This window comes from Anser cygnoides, chromosome 11 (assembly GCF_040182565.1).
Source record: "Anser cygnoides isolate HZ-2024a breed goose chromosome 11, Taihu_goose_T2T_genome, whole genome shotgun sequence".
Lineage (NCBI taxonomy): Eukaryota > Metazoa > Chordata > Aves > Anseriformes > Anatidae > Anser > Anser cygnoides.
In genome coordinates this window covers 1,194,945-1,214,570 of record NC_089883.1, presented here as the reverse complement: position 1 = coordinate 1,214,570, position 19,626 = coordinate 1,194,945, and positions in this window count along the sequence as shown.

Here is a 19,626-nt window from a genome sequence, read left to right as displayed (position 1 = left end):
CAGATTTTCTGTCGGAGATTAGGGTTAAAATACTGGAAACTGTAAACTTTTCCTTGCCTGGCCTAGCAGGTACACTTTCCGAATGAATCGGGGAATGCGAGATCTCAAGCCACAGGTGATTCCTCGGCGTTTCCAGGTCAGGTGTTTAACCACACCGAAAATACCCCTCTGCTACTTTGCGTGGAGCCTTACAGCTTTTGTACCCCTTCCCGCTGGTGGGCTAATCTTCCTGAAATTTCCTGGGAGCAAACCCCAGCCAGCAAACCCCCAGCCTGAAATGTCTCTGCCTGCCCGCTCCCACCCCGCATTATGCATGCGGCGGCTCAGGGCTTTCATTATATCTGGCCCGCAGATCAGTCGGCGTTGGGGCTTTTAGCAGATTAGTGCTCCTGACAACTGCTCCTTACACCCGGGCTGCTGCGGGCGCGGACAGAGATGTAAATCTGCTAAATTTCCCGAGCTCTGCGCCCAGGGATCTGCTGGAGTTGCACATTGGGTTACTTTATGCCTTTCTAATCTCTTTTGTTCCATAGCCGGGCAATGACATATTGAGTGATGGATTTGAGGACGGAAGGCATTAACAGTCCCCGCAGCTCCCCGTTTTGTAATCCCCCGCAAACCGATCTCGTTTTCAGGTGCTCTGTATTCTTTCCACGACAATTAGCCCGGGCGCAGCACCAAGCGCCCGCCGCGCTCCCCCTGCGTGTGCAGAAACCCGCCCTGGCCACGCACCCGCAGATGGGTGCAGCAAAGCAAACAGAAATGAAAGTGGCTTTGTTGTTGACTTGAAAGGTTACGGGGCAGCCCGTCAGCCCCCGCGGGGACACCGCTGGGTCAGGCACAATGGTGATGGGGACGAGAAGAGCAGGCAGACCGGGGGAGAAAGCCCGCACCAAACCTCCGAGGAGCAACATAAATAAAGATAAATCGGAGTCTTTCCATGACTCAAAGGAATTTGTCATGGAAAATACGTTTTGGCCAGTTAGGAGTCTCTGTGGGGCTTGGCAGGCAGACGTGGCAGAGCCGTGGTGTGTGCTGGGGGGACCCCAAAGCGCTTGGTTAGGGGCAGAATTGCGGCAGACACACACGTGCCCGGCCTCGAAAGCAAAGCGGCCCCGGGCGCAAGGCAGCGTTAGCCAGGGTACGGCTCCTGTGGGGGTCTCGGAGGTGCTGGGCAAGCTGGGTGCGAGACATTGCTCAGGGTGTGCTTGCGTTGACCCAGGAAATGGTGAGCAGAATAAGGGGAGGTGAGAAACCTGATGATGAGGGGAGGTTTGGCACCGGGCATCGCTGTGGCATGGAGGCAACAGGGAGCAGAGGCAGCGCTCGCTGGAGGCCGGCGTTTCCCCACGGGCCTCGTCCCGCAGCTAGCACCCTTTGTGCGCTCCTCTATTCAGGCGGAGATTTAGCCTTTTGCGGCGGCGGCCTGGGAATCACTCAAATCTCTGACTGATCATTAACCCCTTTTGACGTTCTCATGTTCATTAGGCTTCATTATTTTCTGTTTTCTTTTTAAAGCCCGGGATCGCAGCTCATGAACTCCGTGTTCTGCTGGCTCCTCGCCACTTGGAAAACGCTTCCCAGTTTGGGGCTGGGAGTCGAAGCCGTCCCGTTGGAGCTCTCGGCGAGATTCACGCTGGTCTGGGGCGTGAGGGCTTTTCTGCGGGGTTTCTTGGGACGTCGTGGGGGTTGCTGCGACCCAGGTCCCCTGGGAACAACCCCCTCACGCTGCAAGGCAGCCAGGTGTTTCATTGTGCTGGATTTTAGAGAGCTATGGGGAGATCAGAGCCAGCTGGGGGGACCCTTCCCTTGGTTTGCGGGGTCCCAGTGAGCAGCTCGACCCCAGGAACCACCCATTTGTTTGCCGGGGAAAGATCTGGGTGGTCCCAGCAGCAGCCGGTGGTGCCATGGGTGCAGGTGTCCTGGGAGCTGCTTTTCGGTGTGCGCACCGAAAGCAGCCCCAAACCTGGTCCCTGCTTTGCCCTGCCAGTCGGGTCAGCCCCGTTTTAGGGGATTCTTCAAAGGGAGAGCAGGCAGGCAGGGCAGAAGCAGCAGCCCCAAACCAAAGCTCAGTCTCCCCGTTTGCACCACGCCAGCGCTGGCAGCGGGTGCGGGTGGCAGGGCTGCTCTCGGCGGCTCCGCCGGTGTTTGATGTCCCGAGGTGTGGGGCGAAACGCTGCTGCGTGTAGCACGGGGCGCGCCGGGCTCTGCTTCTTGGCTCCCGCGCGCTCCTTGTTTCCTTTTAAACATTTCCAGCCCGGCTCAATTTGTTTTCTATTACCATCAGCTCCGGTGCCTGTGCAGTGTGTTGATCAAAGCAGAACACGTTGGCCGACATTGAAGCGCTTCCAAAACACAGGGGGAACACGACCTCCCCGTGAACTCGCTGCAAAAATGACCCGGCTCGGGGCCGAGCGGCGGCTGGGGTGGGCTCTGGATGATGCTGGCCCTCAGTGAGACCCGGCGCCATCACCTCACGGCAGTTAGAGCAGCGGGGAAGCGTGAGCATGTTCCGAGCTTCTCCCCTTTGCATGTTCCAGATGTGAGCCCGGTACCCACGTGTGGTTGCCTTCGATGTTACCGGAGAGGGGAGGTTTTCTGCAGACGCGTTACGAGACCTCGTCCCGCGAGCGCTGGGCAGGGACCGCTGCCCGCGGCCGCTGCCGAGCTCCTCAGCTGCGCTGTCTGGCCAGGATTAGGCAACATCAGCGGCCACAGCTGAGGGTTTCCAAAGGCAGATGTATGAGCTGGCATCGCCTTGCCGTTTTATTTGGTTTTTTGATCCGTTCCTGGAATGTAAATTAAGGCAGAGGAAAAACATATGGGGCCAAATCCTGCCGCTCGATAGGCGGGCACCCGGCCCGCTGGCTCCGACATCAAGGGGAGCTGCACCCGCGGCGGGGCCGGCTCTGGCGGAGGCTGCACGGGGTGGGGAGCAGGGCTGGGGCTGGGGACACGGGGGGAGTTTTGCCCCAGGGAGACCCCCCCCCAAGACCAGGCTCCCCGGTGTTCAGCAGCACAGGAGGGGACATCTTCTGCAGGGGGCTCACGTAGCTGCCATCAGCTCGCCACTGACCTCAGCTTTTCCCATTTTCCAGGGCATCTCCCACCCCACGAGGGCCCTTCCCTTGTGCCAGAGGGGCCAGCTGTATTTCGGGTAAAAGCGGAGAAGGAATGAGGGCAGTGACCTGCTTCAAACTCACAGAAGTGACACCCAGCCTGGGGGGAAAATCCTCTTCTCCACTGGCCCCATTGGCTTCCCGAGCCTCTTGGGCTCCGAGCGATGGCCTCCTCTCCCTGGGAACTGTCTGCTGGATTTGTGCATGGAGAAGCAAGCTTTTGGGACGGGCTTCCACAGCTGGTCTGATACATAGCTCAGGAAAACTCAGGGCGGCTCTGCCGGGCCCCCGGCTGTGCAGAGCGGAGCTGAAGCATCGGGATGCATTTATGCGGAGTGTCTCCTCCGGTTAGCGTGACTTAAGCATCCCTAAGACTCGATACGGGAGCTGGTAGTTGTCAGGGAGAGCAGCCCTGCGAGCTGTACACCTTCAGCATCCTCCAGAGCATGTTTGAGAAGCTGACACTAGGTAAATAATACTGGATTAAGATGCGGGGGAACTGCTGTTCTCAGGTACTGGAGCGTGGTGCTCAGCAGTCGCCTGGCATTTCTCCTGGAGTTTCCGTAATGTCTGCAATTTCATCATCCCAAAGCCAGGGTATATTAATGCTTAGGATGAGAAAATCTCTTTTTTTTTTTTTTCCCCAGATGGTGCACGGGAGCCCCACGCTGCTCCCCAGTGTCCCAGACCAGGGCATTAGCACCCCAGAGGAGGGGAGAGCAGCGTTGGGACTGGGGTGGGTTATCACCGAGGATGTGGTGCTGCCAGTCCCAGGGTGCGGTGTGCTGCTCGCCGCTGGTAGCTCCACACGGTAATTAACACACCACTAATAGGATTTACAGGGGCTGGAGCCAAGGTGCAGCGGCTGCAACAGGAGAAGGGATGGAGGGCTTTGCTGATTTTCCCGACTGCTGATTGCCGCGGGCGCTGTCTGCTCGCTTTCACAAAAACCAGCCGCCCTGTAGCCTTCATGCCTTCCCTTTCCAGGTACCCCCATTTCTGTGCTGTTCAGCACACCTAGCAGGGATGCAGGGAGCTGCTCCTCCAGCGGCTGCTCTCGCTCCCCCGGGGCTTCAGTTCCTCCTGCTCTTCTCCGCGCTGGATCTGGTCTGAAAGGCACCAAGAGCCTCCCCCACCGACCTCCTGCCGCTGGCTTTCTGCAGAGCCCCAGGCTTCCCAAACCAGCCTAATCCTGCACGCCGCGGTGCAGTGGTGCTGTGCACGGGGAGCTGGAGGAGCACGCGTTCCTGCGCGGGTCAGGGCCCCGAATCGTGCTAAATTTGGCTCCCATCTGTGAGAACTCTCCATTAAACCCTGAACCGTTTTGGCCACCTGCCTAACCAGCTCCAGGTTGGGTTTGGTGTTTTGTTGCTCTATATTTTTTTAACAGAAAAGGCCTTTCGGTCACATTATTCAAATACAGGATTAAAATGTAACTCCCTGAATTCAAAGGTTACAGCCAGCCATGGTTCCCCCGCGTCCTTCGAGTCTGCCCCAGCAGCCGAGCAAAGTCTCTCTGCAGCCCCACTTTAAATTATTCCAGAAGACGGATTACCGCTTCTTTTGTGTCCTGCAAACTTAAGAGGGGGAGGGACTTTTTTTTTTTTTTTAATTTTATTTTCATGGATTAATCATCGTAAGGGGAGCATAAAGGGTAAGTCATAATAATGTGGGTTTGAATTAAACTTCTAAACTTCAAGCCCCTAAGCCTAATAAGATTAGAGCGCGCATACCTCAATGCCACATTAAAAGGTCGCGTCCGCTGCCCGCGCCCTTCGGCAGCGCGCTCGGTGCCGTCCTGCTCCAGCCTCCGGTGGCGTTGTATTAAACTGGATGCTAATGAAACTTGCAGGGGACGTTTGTATTAATTCCAGAGGAGGAACTGCGAGGCACACCTCCGAGCAGGGCCCGAGCCCTGCGCCTTCCCTTTACGCAGGGCTGTTTGCAGCTTTTTGCTATCACCAGTGGGTTTCTGCTGCCAGGAGCGCAGCCTAGTGCCGGAGGGACTCGCTAGGAGGCAGAAAAGCCCATCTGGGGGGAAATCCTTTGCAGCACAGAGTTGGTGCTCCGGCTCAGGGTTAGGCCAAGCCTGTGGCCGTGAGGTCAAGGGGCTTTGTTCGTGGTCCAGCTCCTTCATTCTCCGATTTTTTCGGGGTGGCTTTGCCAGCCGGCTGGGTGGATGGAGACAGGACTGCTGTGCCCAAACATCTTCCCTTCATCCCACGTTGACTCCGTGTCTTCAGATATAAAGTTTTGCCACTTCTGTCAGAGAAGGCTGGGGAGGAAGGTGAAGAAAGACTTGGTTTTGTTGTCTGGGAGATGGAAAGGAACAGGCTCCGTGTTTTGGTTATCAGAGGTAGGAGATTTAAACCCCGTTAGCATCCCCGCTGCCGCCGGCATCCATCCAGGTGAGCGCGGATCCCACGGGGCTGGTTAATCTCTGGGACTTTCCCCTCCAGCCCACAAAAAGTGTATTTCATTTAACCCGTATTCAGAGGCAGCACCGGAGTTTATGCACTGTGGTTTCTCTTCCTGTCAAACAGACTAAGGAGATTACCACGCTGCAAATGTGATATAAAAGATTTCTTTTAAAGTCACTGATAGATCTCAATAAATAATGAGCTCGGTGTCTGAGGCTGCTTCACAGAGATATTAGACTATAAAAAAATTTAAATGGCTGTTACTTAAAGTAAAATAAATAAATAAAAAAACTGTAGTGTATTGCATAAAAACAATACCGGTGGGAGAAAATGTGAAGTTCTGTCTACAGCAAGAAGAAACATTTCAAATTGCTATCTATTCATACCTGAATACATAATGGTTTTGAGCTGCAAGTTTACATACATTTGCAGAAAGAAGACTGTATTGAAAGGGAGAGCCAAGAATTTGTGTCTCATTTCCAGGAGACAAAAAGAAAGCTGCAAAAATGTTTTTATGCATCGCCTGTGACTTGCCAATGGGCCCAATATAAAAAGATGAAACCCAGCTATTCTTGTTATGAGAGTCATGCAAACACAGCGAGTACAAAAGGGGCATTTTAACCGGTGCATGGTGAGAGCTGGATTCTTTCTTGGAGAAAATTACAAATGTGGAAGGTAAAGCTGCAAAGCGAGCGGCTGCAAAGCGGTTATGTGGCCAGAGAGTAATTCTTAAGCAAACATAACCCCATATGATCGCTCCTCTGCAGATCTCCCTTCCTCGCCCGGCTTTCCTTGAGTCCCCATCCCTGGTTTGGGTGCTCGCATCCTCCCAGAGCACCCTCCTGGAGCCACACAGAGCTGGGCAGGGCAAGGGGCAGCGCCGGGAGCAGACACAGCACCCCGGGGGGCCCAGCCTGGTCCTGGCACCGGCCGTGGCACCCGAGCCCTGCAAGCAACCTCCAGGGCCTGGCAGACGAGCAGCAGCCACCTTCCCCTTCCTTTGCTGCCAAGCATGGTTCCCAACCAAAATCACAACCTCCACGGGGGAAAGCTGCTGAATTTATGGCTGGGAGCAGCCTATGAAAGGTTTTTCATCTCCTGACAAACCCGCAAACCCCCCAGCACCGGGAGAGACTCAGGGGTGGGCAGCGGGGCTGAGCTGGTGGGCCCCTGGGTTGGAGCCAATTTGGGATCAGAAGGCAGAGCTGGACAGGCTTTGGGGAGGTGGAGAACACAGCGTGCAGCCTTAACGGGGAGTAGCCCTGCACCCAGGCTGTTTGCCCGGCGGCAGGGAGCGGCGCTGAGCAGGTGCCTCGCACCCTTGGGTGATGCCGCACACCCGAGCTGCAGTGGTGCTGAGCTGCTTATGGGGTGCTGGGGACCCCCAGACTGCAGTCGCACACCTTGGGCACCCCTGCACAGCCTCCAGGCACGGGGTGAGGAAGAGGAGGGGGCTGCAGGGATGCAGCAGAGTTTGGGAACACGGCTGGTGCGGAGGAGGACTGGAAAATCCTGCAGGGAGCGTGCAAGGGGCAAAGGGGCCGCAGGGGTGCGCTTGCAGGGTCAGTTCCAAGCAATCTGGGGTTTGCAAAACCACGCTGGTTGCCCAGATAATCAATATCTTCCTTCCTTTTAATGTACAGGAAATGTGGCTTGCTTTTTTTTTTTTTTCTTCTTCATTTCATTTTCACTTTTCTTTTAGAGGATGCATGCGTTGCATATCCATTTTAACCCAGGCTGCCCCGGGGGATTTATAGCCTCTATCCAGTTTTATTGTTGATACAGATCTTTATCTGCCCTGGGCTTATAACTGACATTTAAATTACACTGCAAACAATGAATCAATATTTATGGATTACTGGTCCAATACATTCGCCAAACGAGTTGTTATGGGATTCTGTCTCCCAGCAAACAGGACAATGAGGTCAAGGTCAAGGCTTTGTCTAATGAGAAATAGGCACAGACAGGAGCTGCCAGCCCAATATTGACTGCCTAATAGGAATGCATTTATGTTAGTCATTTAGCCGAATGTATTGAGCTCTTTGTTAATTTTCTCATTCTTGTCATTTTCCCGCTGATAATTGTTCATAATTTAACGCCCCGAGCCCGGAGTGTTTCCCCCTGCCCGTAGCAACCCCGAGCACCCGGGCGAAGGAGCCGGAGAGCGGCTCTGGGGAGCGCTTGGATGGATGTGCACGCTCACGCTCACATGCACACGCGCGTGCACGCTGCTCTCGCACACACGCTGTGCAGATTTGTGCTCTTCTTGGTTTTCCAGCCCTGTTTTTGGTGCCCCAGGCTGGCTGGCAGGAGGCGAGGAGCCGCGCTCGTTCCTCCTGCTGCAAACGGCTTCTGGGGTTTGGCCTGAGCACCCTCGGACGGAGCCTGCGTGCTTTTCATTAGCCGAAATCAGGAGTCAAGCTGGCAAGAAAGAACGTGGCTTTTTTTTCTTTTTTTTGGCCCTGTTTTTGTATAATTCTGGTGCACATTATGCGTAGGTATCTGTTGTCTTAAAGCAGGAGTAGCGCCGTGGCTGCTTGCTGGCTATTTGCACTCCTGTGCCACTTAGCGTTTTATAAACATCGATTTATTATGTTTCATGTGGCAATTGGAAAATAGACGGGGGCGGGGGGGGGAAGAGAGTATTTCTTTGATGAGAAGGCTAACATTTGTTAAAACTCAGCTTCTGCTTTTCAAAAGCAGGAAGGCGCTGCCAGCTGAGCGCAAAAACAAGGTCGGCTGCGTGCTCGGTTTTTCCCACGCGGCTCCTCTGGATGCGTGCACGAGTAGGTGAGGGCCCAAGGTCATGGGGCAGGAGGAAAACCAGCAGCTCCCTGCCTCTGCACGCCACGGGGCTCGGCCTCGTAGCCTCCATGAGGCTCGTCCCTGCAGCCTCCGTTCTGCCTGTCCCCGCAGCCTCCATGGGGCTCGTCCCCGCAGCCTCCGTGGTGCACGCAGCAGGGGCCACGGCTGCAGCAGGGGGCACACGGCTGAGGCTGGAGGGCAGCCCCCCCAAGGCATAAAATCAGCATCAAGTGGCACGGGGCAGCGCTCCCCCCTCCCAGCCCCCCAGCTCTGCCCCAGCCCCTCTTTTGGGGCTGCGCCCCCCGAGCAGGAGCACGGGTGAGACGGGGAGGGGGGGCTCTGGGGTTTGTGACACTGCTTCTAAAAGCTGTGTTTATCCCCCTTGTTAAACGCCAGATGAAAAGTTTAAGGCCTAAATTAGTTTTGTCCTCTTCCATTCGTTTATTTACATTATAATAATCCAGCGTCTGCGAATTGTGTCAATTATTCTTTCCTCTTGGCAAGCCAAGAATTCTTTGTTCCTCGCTAGTTTACAAAAGTGAAATATAGGTGAGGTTTAGGACCTTTTAATCCTCCTATGTAATTACTGTTCCCTGCAGACACCGCAGCATTTTACAATCGCTGCGTGTAGCTGCTGGGCCCAGATTAGACACACAAAGTCCCTTCACTTCATCAAAGGTTTCCTTATCTGCCCAAGACAGCGAAACAACAAACGATCCACAAATCTCGGCGGACCCAGTGTTTATTTGACCACCGCCGAAATAAATAAATTTGCTTTAGACAAACACGCAAGGGCCTGGAAATTTCCCTGAGAACGCGGGGCTTGGCAGGCGGCTGGCTGGGAATTTGCAAGAGCATCAAGGGCCGGGGACTACAGTGGGGCTTTTGAAGTGCTTTTTCCACATTTTATGAGCCCAAATGAGGATGAAACTAAAATGACACGAAGAAATAATCCCTCATTCAGCCCTGAAAGGATTATTCTAATTACTTTGATTATTAAAGATCAGACAGATTTTTTTTTTTTTTTTTGCAGCGCATGAGCGTAAGTAAACCAACCCAGAAACACAAATCCTCGCTGGGAATTGAAGAACGTCTTAAGTAAACAGAGGGAACAAATGGGTTGTGTGACGGATATACAGGGCTTCTGTCCGCGGCGCAATCAGCCGGCCCTGCTCTGCCGTGCCGGGGGCCCGGCTTTTGTGCCCGCCTGAATGGGGGCTGAATATCCCCAAACCACAGCTCCGCGGCTCGCCGGGCGGAGGGGCCGCGCTCTTGCTCTTTTCAGATGCAAATGCAAGTGGTTTTCTTCTTTATCTCGCTAGTAAGATGGTGGTGTCAAGCTGGGCCGGGATGAATAAAACGGAGAATTTATGCTTTATTGAGATCTATTTTTCTCCCTAAGCCTCGTTCCCCGCTCCCTGCCCGCGCCGGGGAGGGGGAGCACAGATGGTCCCTCCTGACCCGCTATTTATCATCCCGGCAAAAGCTTACTCAGGGTAATGCTCCGCAGCAATTCATTTAAGGACTCTGTTTGTTTCTGCTGATGAGGACTGTTAATTTGCACAGCAGTCTCATTAGGCCTAAACCACCAATTAATTTCTTTTGTTCTCATTAAATGCCTGATTCCGAAACATTTCGGCGCCGACAAGGGGCGGCCGGGCACCGCCGCACAGCCACCCCGGCGGAGCTGCTCGGGGTGCCTGTACCCACCCTGCCCGCTCCCCGATGGGCGCCCCGGCACTATGAGCACCCAACACCTGCTGAGCACCCCGAAACCTGCTGGGCACCCCGGCACTGAGGGCACCCCACTGCCTACCGGGCACCCCGGGCACCTACCCCTGCCTGGCACCCTGGCACTGTGGGCACCCCAACACCCAGCACCTGCTGAGCACCCCAGCACCTCCGGGCACCCCAGCACCTCCGGGCACCCCAACACCTCCGGGCACCCCACCTCAAGCCAGCAGCGAGCCATGGAAGCCAGCCCATGGGCCTGAGCCGAGCGTTTCGGCAGGCATTTCGCCACGCTGAAAACAAGGGCCTGGTGTCTGCGCACCATTATGGTTTCATCTGATTATGGGTGCGTTCAGGCCAAGAATATCTTGTGGCTTGTGTTTTCCAGCTTGGTCACACAATTTGCAGCCGCATTGAAGAGTCCTTGACTGTCTCTTAGCAATTTAATGCCAGAAAGTGTCGGCTTTTGTCTGACGGTGATGCTAGGGCAACTACTTAGCCTCGTTTGACATTCCTGCAGTTCAAGCTTTCTTTGGAGAATAAAACACCCAAGGTGAGGCTACAAAATGGCTCGCCTTTTACCAAAAAAATAAAAAAATAAATAAAAAATCCCACAGGGAGGAGATAACCTCTCTGCGGCAGCCTCGCATCAAACCCTGCTGTAACCCAGCCGCTTTCAGGAATAATGGGCTCGGTCTCCAAGTATTGCTGGAATCCATTTTCACATGGCCGTGGACGCGCATTCAGGCCCCGCTGCTCCTTTCACGCCGCTGCTCCGGGAGGGAGCAAGGGGGACGCCGGCCCCGTCCCAGCACCATTGGTGCGGTGCTGGGGCTGCGAGCACACGAGGCTGAGCCGTGCACAGCAGCGCGCTCGCATTTTTCCTTCCCCTTCTTCCTCCCAGCAGCGGTGATGCTGCGCTTCGCTGCATAAATATTTTCTTTCCTTTGCCGTGCACACTTTTGTTCTTTTCCCAGCAGTTAGAAGAGCTGGTGCGCGGAGATAAAATGCGAGCGGGGAGAACACAGCCCTCGTCTGTCAGCTCGGGAGCCCAACAGATTGCCCTTTGTCTCGCCTTGGGCGCAAACACTGATTTGTCCGTCGGTCTCAGCGACACATCTGGTTTTTTAGATGCTGCTGGTTACTCCGCGGTGGTGGACAGGGGACGGCTATGCCAACAGCTCGGTACCTTTAGACCCCGTCAGCCAGGGCATTGCCCATCAGAGACCTCCGCGCTGGGGACAACGTGGTGCAAGAGCTGTGACATCTCTTTCAAAGCCATGGTGGGTGAGGCTCGGGTTGGGGGCTGCTGGCACCATCCATCCCTTGGAGACTTCCCTCCCCGGTGAAGCTGGAAGAGGTCCCCTGTTTCTGAAGAGGGGGGAAGCCTGAAGAGGGCTTCCCACGCCCTGGCTTCTGGTGCTTTTTTTTTTTTTTTTTTTTGGTGCTTTTCCAAATCTTCTCCCAAAAAAGCCATCCCTGCTCCATGCAAACCCAGGAGCACCTGGTGTGGCATCCTCTGCCCCAGTCCCTGACTCAGCCGTCAGGAGCTGCAGGTGAGCGCTGCGCCCCGAGGGTGCTGGTGCTGTCACAGCAGCAAGAGAGACGCCCCGGGTGAGTTCCCCCTTTGACAAACAGCAAGCATGTTTTCATCAGGTTCATATCAAAGGGCACATATTGATTTATTTTTAATGAATTTGGGGAAGGATAAGCAGGGAAGCCTAGAGAAACAAGTCCCAGTGAGGCACACAGGGACCAGGCGAGTCCCTCAGCACTATGCATCCCCCAAAGTGTGTACCTAGCCCAACCCAATTAACCTTCTTAATATAACGCTGTCCTCAGGTGGCTAGCCATTAGCAGTCAATTAAGAAGAGCTGTACCTAGGTATAATTACCACCAGCCTGGGCTGCAGGAAGTTGATGTCCCTGGAAGAGAACATGGTCACAACCCCGGCCTCCTGCTGAGGTGGGTTGGGTGATGGTTCAAACGCCATCGGTGCTCTTAAATAACAATTGTGCATTGTGTTTGCTGGGCTGGCTGTGATTTATGGGGTCACCGTGGCCTGGTGGCATGAGCAAACATCTGCTGAGGAGCACACGGTGAGTCCGGCAGTGCCAGGACAGAGCTCAGCACCCTCTGGCCCCAGCACCCATCCTGCGTGGTGGGTGCCGATGAAACCCTGTGGGGGAACAGCCGGCCCTGGGGGCTGCCCACGCTCACCCCTGGGTGCTCTTCTGGTGGAAAGCAGTCGGTAAGGCGTGCGGTGGGGATGCCTTACAGGCATTAAGGGCGATTTGCATTCATCTCTATTACCTGCAGGAAGGGCACAATGATCCTTGAAAAGGGCCCGTGTTGGGCCGCACCGGCGCTCCTTCCCTGCGCTTCCTGCGGCTAACGAAGACAGATGGATGTTATCGGGTGAATGTTATCGCAGTGTGGCACAGAAATTCCCCCTCCCCAGACCCTGGCTGGGTGCTTGGAGGACAGGCAGTAACCCCTTAGCTTGTTGTGCTGCTCTCACTGCTGCGCTGGGTGTCCCTGCGAGGGTGTCGGTGGTGTCCTGAGAGATCCAGGGGCTGGCTGCTCTCCGTGCTGTGCACGGGGCTTGTCCTTTGTTCCCTGTGAGCTGCTCTTTTGGTCCCACTGCTGGCTTTGCTGTAAGCTCTTACGAGTCGCTGCTGCAAGTGTCTGCAGGTGTAGGAGAGCAGCTTGGTCCTTGCCCCGAGGACAGCAGCTCAGGGCTGCTCTCAGACAGCACCGGGAGCCGGGGAAGGAGCCGGGGAACCCAAACTAAAGGAATAGTGGAGGCCAGCAGAGTAAGGCTGAGAAGAGCTGTTTGGAGCAGGACGTGGTGGCGATGTACTCCTGCTTTGCGGTGAGGGGGAAGCGAGGCCTGGGAGCGGTGGTTGGTGATGAAAGAGCTCCTGCACCCACCGCAGCTCGCACGGACGTTGGGCGCTTGCTAAATGCGGGTGTTTGGAAACCGGCGGGTCTGGTTAAGCTGCTCCAAGGAGTTTTAAAACATCTGGTCAAGGAGAGTGGTTGGGCCGTTAATGTTGATTTTCAATAAGTCTTTGAACACCGGGGTGGTTCCAGAGGGCTGGGAGAAAGCTAATGTTGTGCTGGTATTTTAAAAGGGCAAACAAGATGACCCAGGTAATTACAGGCCTGTCAGCCTGACATCGATCCCGGGAAAAATAATGGAGCAGCTGATACGGGACTCAATTAATAGAGAATCAGAAGAGGACAGTGCAATTAATGCCAATCAGCGTGGATTTATGGGAAACAGCCCCTGTCAAGCTCTTGTGATATCTCTTTGATGAGATTACGAATTTAGTGACTAATCATAAACGTCGAGGCAACGCGTTCCTCAATGTCACCCCACGCGAGGGCGCAGAGCAGTGCAAAGCCCAGCGGCACGTGGAGGGGCTGCTGCAGGGCTGCTCCCCCAGGGAACGCCGGGGTTTCCAGCGGGACCCCCACGCGTGGGTGCTGGGGGCGTGGGACAGGGCCACCAGGGACCTGGAGGATCGACGGGCATCGCTCCTGGCGCCGGCGGGTGACACGCAGGGTGAAGGGGATGGCACGTGGGGAGGGAAGGGGTGGGCGAGTCTCAGCGCAGGCCGTGTGCATTTCCACCAAAAAAATGGAAAAGCGAACCCTGCCTGCAGGACCAGAGGCGGGTCAGGGGGATCGGGACCGGGGCAGGTCAAAGCACCCTCTCCAGGAGGCTGGCCTGTTTGAACAGCACGGCTGGGCTGCTGAGCGTAGTGCCCAGCTGGGAGGAAGCAAGCACAGTGCTTTATTTAACCCTCCCATTAACCTCTGAAATCTCGTACAGTCTTTAATTTTAAAAATTGGGGAAAAAGTGTAAATGCGAAGGCTAAATTTCATTTTTAAACTACCATGTTTAGAAACAAAACACACGAGCATCTTCAAAAGAAAATCCATATTTGTTTTTATTTTCAGGCAGATGTGACCGGCTGGTTTTGTACCAGATCCCTGGGGTTTCTGATGCCCTTCCTGTCCCGGACCTGCAGCTGGGCTGCTCCTGGCACACGGCACAGGTGGGGGCTTGGAAACGTGGATTTGGGGTCTGTGGGGCTGGGCTGCTCCAGGCTCTGCGGCCGGGCCATGAGCCCCCGGTGCTCGGCACGTTTGTCCCCGCAGATCACCCTCACCAGCTCCCGACACGCACTTCTGGGGAACCTTTTATTTAAAGTATTAGGCAGGTTATAAAAACGTCACCGATGATTTGCTCGTGTTTTCTAAACTGTCGTTAAAAATTTACAGTCAGGACAAAATGCAAAGGATGGGGGGGGGGGGGGGGGAGGGAGAAATCCTCGTGCTTTAAGCTGAGTCTCTCCATAAATTAAAGAGATTTGCTTTTGAGGGTGGTCCGCAGAGCTGCGTGCCAAAATTGTGTGTGTTCAAAGAGAGAGGATCATGAGGTTAAGTGTTGGAAAAGGGGAGGAGAAAAGTAACTTATTTCAGAGAGCGGCAGGCGAAGCAGGGAGAGGTCCTCGCACCAGCCCGGGCACCCACGGGGTCCCCGGGGCAGGGCTGGGATAATCCTGGCCGCTAGCGAGCGGAGCTGTGCTCCTGTGCTGAGGAATTTTCTGGTTGCTTTCGGGGATTACTGAGATGCTGGGGGCTGCAGGGAAGAGCTGCAGGGGGAGAAATGGCGTAAACTTGCAGAGCAGCACCGGGGGCCTCTCCCACCCGAATTTTGCGCCGGGACTCAGCAGGGGCGCAGCAGGATGGATGAAGACCCGCACAGACGAAGCGTGTGCAGCCTTGGGCTGCTCTCGCGTTCGCTCCCCGCCCTCAGAAAGCAGCAGGCAGGGTTTTACGGCTCAGGAGAGCTCCTGAGCGGTTTATTAGCCAGGATGATTGCTTTTCTGTTCAGATGGCTCCTGTTCCCTGCACGTTATTTATCACGAGAGTGCGAAGTCTCCCTGCAGCTGGGCGGAGGGGTGCGGGCAGCCCCTTGGTGCTGGCAGCGAGGTGCTCGGGGGGGGGTGGGGGGGAGCAGCGACCTCCAGCCCGGGGCAGCACGGCCAAACCTGGGATAACGGAGGAAGAGCCTCAGAAGGATCCCCAGGGCCCCCAGGCCTGCAGAAGCAGCGGGCAGGGAGCGTCCGTGAGCCTGAGCCTCGCTGCTGTCAGCCCCGGGGGGGGGTCAGATTTGGGAAAGGCAGCTCTCCCCCCAGCTCCGGGTGAGCTCGGTGGGTGCTGGCAGTGTGAGCAGGGCCCAGCTGCTGGGCGAGGGCCAGCTGCCCAATTCCCTGGCAATAATTCCCTGTTACTGACTGCACCTCCAAACCCCAGATTTGCCGTTTTCTGCCTCTTTTGTGTACCGCGGAGGACGGCCGCCCTCCCACTATGGCATGAGCCAGGCTGGGAGATGCCAGCGTGCTCTGGGTACCTGGCCGGGCGGTGATTTTGCATTTCGTGCTTTGCCCTTTCTGGCTCCTGCTGCCCCCCCAGGGCCAGGCAGGGGCTCACAGCCCCGCTGCCAGTGCCTCGGCGGGGAGCCGCCTGCTCCGCGCCTTGAAGAAGATGGACTCAGCCCTGCCTGGAAGTTTTGCACCTTTTCATGGGTTTTTTAATAGCCAAACCACCAGGAACGTGTAACATGTATGAATTTAGTGGCACCAGGGGAAGATGCCGTACCTTTCATGGGCTTGGGTAGCCAACACAAGACTTTCCACCCCTGTGCTCCTGAGCCATGTGCACCCATCTCCTCACCCACCCTGATGGGAGGCTGAAGCCTCGCGAGGACGAGCAGCCTCCCGTGGAGGCCAGACCCACTGCGCACAGCCGCTGCGGGGCAGCCCACGGCCAGCTCGGTCCTCGCTCGGCACCAGAGGTGGAGGCACGAGCCCCTTCTGAGGACGCGTCCCCACCGTGCCCTGCCTGGAGTAATGAGTGTCCATAAACACCGCATCTGCCAGCGGGCTGGAGCCCGCTGCCTCCCCCAGATAGGCTGCGCAGGGGGATAATATATTTATCTGCGAGTAAGGTATAAGGCCGCGAGTCCAAAGCTACAAATCCTCACAAGTGAGTATTAATGGATTATGCCTCCGCAATCCGTTGCATGTTCTAGTTACACAACAGAAATTGGGATAATAAAACAGCTCTTAGTGTCAAAATGTAATTAAACTGCTTCAATATGCCTTGAGAACAGCACAGCTGCTCTGCGCCGCCATAAAGCACTGGGAAACCGCGGGGCCGTTTGCTTGGGTGCCTCGAGGAGAGCTCCCGGACCCGGCGGGGGCTGGCTGGGGGATCAGAGCGGCCGTGGCTGGGGCTCCAAGCGCCTCGCGGGGATGCTCTGGGTCTGTGCCCACCCCACGAGGAGCAGACGGGGGGGGCTGAGCCCCCAGGGGGTCAGGGGATGCGATGCGGGGACCCACAGCAGCCCTGCTCCCGCGGCAGGGGTCTGCTCCCCGGTGCGAGCAAGGCTGGGGGGGGCGCAGGGGGAAAGGTGAGCACGAAGCGAGCAAGGCCTTTCCGTGTCCTCCCGTTTAGTGCCTCTAATGGCTAAATGAACCATTAATTAACCTCTCAGCAGAAGCTATCAGACCTGCACGCACTAAATACCAATTATCAGGCGGTTATCCTCATCAGCCTCGTTAGCGTCCCAGGTGTGCCGGTGCCCCCCCCCCCCGCCGTGCCCCCAGCCCCGTGGTGCTGAGGCGTGGGAGCAGCGTGGCTGAGCCCGGCCCATCGGGGTGGCCACACCGGGTGCTGTGCCGGTGTTTTTGGCACGGATTTTGGCCCCGGCCGCAGCTCCTTCGGGTGCGTGCGTGCGTGCACGTGCACCCTGCCCGCCGCCGGCGTTATCATCGCGCCCATCTTCCCCCCCCCCGGGGGAGCCGGGGGTCGGCTTTTATGTGTAACAATCCAAACTTTCATTGTAGCAAAACATCGGCTGGTCAAAATTAGGCTAGTTAATTCCAGAGAATTGTTTCATCTCGGCTCAACGGTAATAATGAATCTTTTTTACAAGACGAATTGGTGAGCAGCCAGCTTCCTCCGGGGCAATTCCTGTGTAGTGTTGATCCCGCTGGAATTTACCTTGAGAAAGAAAAAAAAAAAAGGAAGAAAAGAAAAAGAAAAAGGTTTAAAACTACCAAATGCTACTATTCATAACACCGTGTTGTTTAGCTCAGCCATTTACTGACAGCGTGCAGATGGGGCCAAGTCTTTTACAAAAAATGCTCACACGACACTTTTTTTCCTAAGCCAGCCGCAGCCTAGAAGCACACGAGGTGCACACGAGCGAGTTGTTAGCCTCTGGGAGGGCAAGAAGCGCGATGGGTGCCCTCGGGACACAGCTCTGCCTTTACAAATTAATATGGTCCTGGCCTCTGCCTCGAAGATATAAAGGGTCCCTGCTCGAGTGCTTGGTGTTGAACGTGGGAGCTTCTCCTGTGCCTGCTGATCGTGGCTTCAGCCCCCAAAATCCGCTGAGGTGGTGGCCACGGGCATGGGGCTGGGCTCGCTGGGTGCCTTAGCGCAGCCAGCACAGGGAAGCCAAGCCCTGGGCAAGCCCCCCCAGGGGAGCCCCCCCACCCCGGGAATCCTGGTGTGCCGATGGCTTTTTCAGTGGGCCAAAGCCCTGCAGGATTTTTGTTGTGGTGGTTTGCTTTCTTTTTTTTTTTTTTTTCCTTTATTTATTTATTTTTTTTAAAGAGGGATTAAGCCAAATTAGTTTTTATCTGTTTCTGCAGTTTTCCACCGGGATTCAGTGAAGCACCATTGCCTGAGAACAGAAAAACGATAAACATCTAAACGCAGACACTCTGAGTACTGTTTTATCTATGCCATTTGAAGTGATGACACCCTTCAACCAGATAAACAAAGCAACGAGGAGGGGCATGTTGTTAGATGGAGTGTGTAACGAACAGAATACTCCCTGCCACATTACAGACAATGGTAATGCACAATCATTCATTATAACTCAATTACAGTAATTAAAACTGGTGGGATGCAGAGGCAGAACAGACGAAGGGAGTAGTGCCAACAGAATTTACACTCCGTGTCATCAGCTAGCGATAACAACAGCTGATGGTGTCCCAGAGCCTCCTCCTGCCATCTGTTCGGAGAGCCGCCGCCGAGGGGTGGCACGGGGTGCCGCAGCAGCGCACGGGGGGGTGCAGGGGGCGGGACGGGGCTCTCGGCCCTGCCCGGCACCGCGTGCGCGACGCACGGCGCCCGAGGGCTGCAGGCGCAACGCGTGCTCGCTGCGGGCACCCCGCTTTGTCCCCGGAGCCTCAGATGCGGTTGTGGGGTGAATGAAGGGGGCACCCCGTAACCGGAGGTGCAGAGGGGGTGGCTGCCCGCCCGGGGAGCCCAGCCCGAGAGTGGTTTTCTTGGTGTCCGGGGCGGGCACGGTGCGGCACGGCACGGCGCGGTTTGGCACAGTTCATCGCAGCACGGGGTGGCACAGCGCAGCACGGCTTCCCTACACCGACACCGACGCCCAGTGCTGCCCTGTAGGGACCAGAGGCACAGCATGGGAAAAGCCACATGGCCAAAAGTCTCCTTGGGGACAGCGTTCCCATGGGGCGGCACAAGAGCCACGACCAGCGGGGTTTCAGCCCGCTCCAGCAGCCCGGAGCCGGGGGGGGTGCGTCTGGGCGGCAGCATGGGCAGCCACCCACCCCGGTTATTTTCTTTATTATATTTTTCGAGGCAAGCTAACAACCTCTGCCCCAGCGCCAGGACCTGAGCACTGTAATTTGCTAATTATCGGTTACTCAAAGCGTAATTTCACCTGATGGCCGCCCCAGAAAACCGGGCTGGGGAGGAGGAGCGGTGCGGGCACGATGCGTGGGCTACCTCCAGAGGGTAGCGGCTCGGTTCAGCAGCTGCCGGGACCAAACACCCCACGTGCCTCCTGTGTGGGAGCCCATCCTTGCGTGAGAGTGCTGCTACGGTGCTCACAGAAGGCAGACGTTGACAAAAAAGCAGGTAACACAACCCAATGGGTGCTGCGTGCTGGGGACGGATGCAGCGCACCCGCAGCATGGTGTGGGCAGCTCCGGGTGCCCACTGCGATGCCCATGGGATCCAGGAGCCTGACACCCGAGGTTTGCACAAGGGTCACAGCAGCCTCGGCCACTGAAAGCATTAAACGCCAAAAAAAAAAAAAAAAAAAAAGGCCTTAAGAACGTATAATAATAATAAAAAAGTAGTGTGCAGGGCTCGGAATACTTCAAAGTCCACACGTTCGGCGCCTGGCTGATAACGTAAATGGAAATCGGAGAGACTGTGCCTGGCTTCAACACCTTCTCCGTCAGCACTTTTGGAAAGGTTGCAGTCAAACCAAATTAACTGCAAAGGGCAACGGTTTGCCGGGAACTGCTGAGAGCCGCTCAGTCGCCCGAAGGGGCAGCACCGGGTGCCCCCAGGCCTGGGCAAACCCTTCCAGTGCCGTGCGCTGGGCTCTCCAAAACCTGACAACAAAGGAGTTCTTGCAATTTTTATCTTTTAATGGTCCCCTGTGCAAGCCCCTCATTCCATCCAGCTTAAAATCAGCT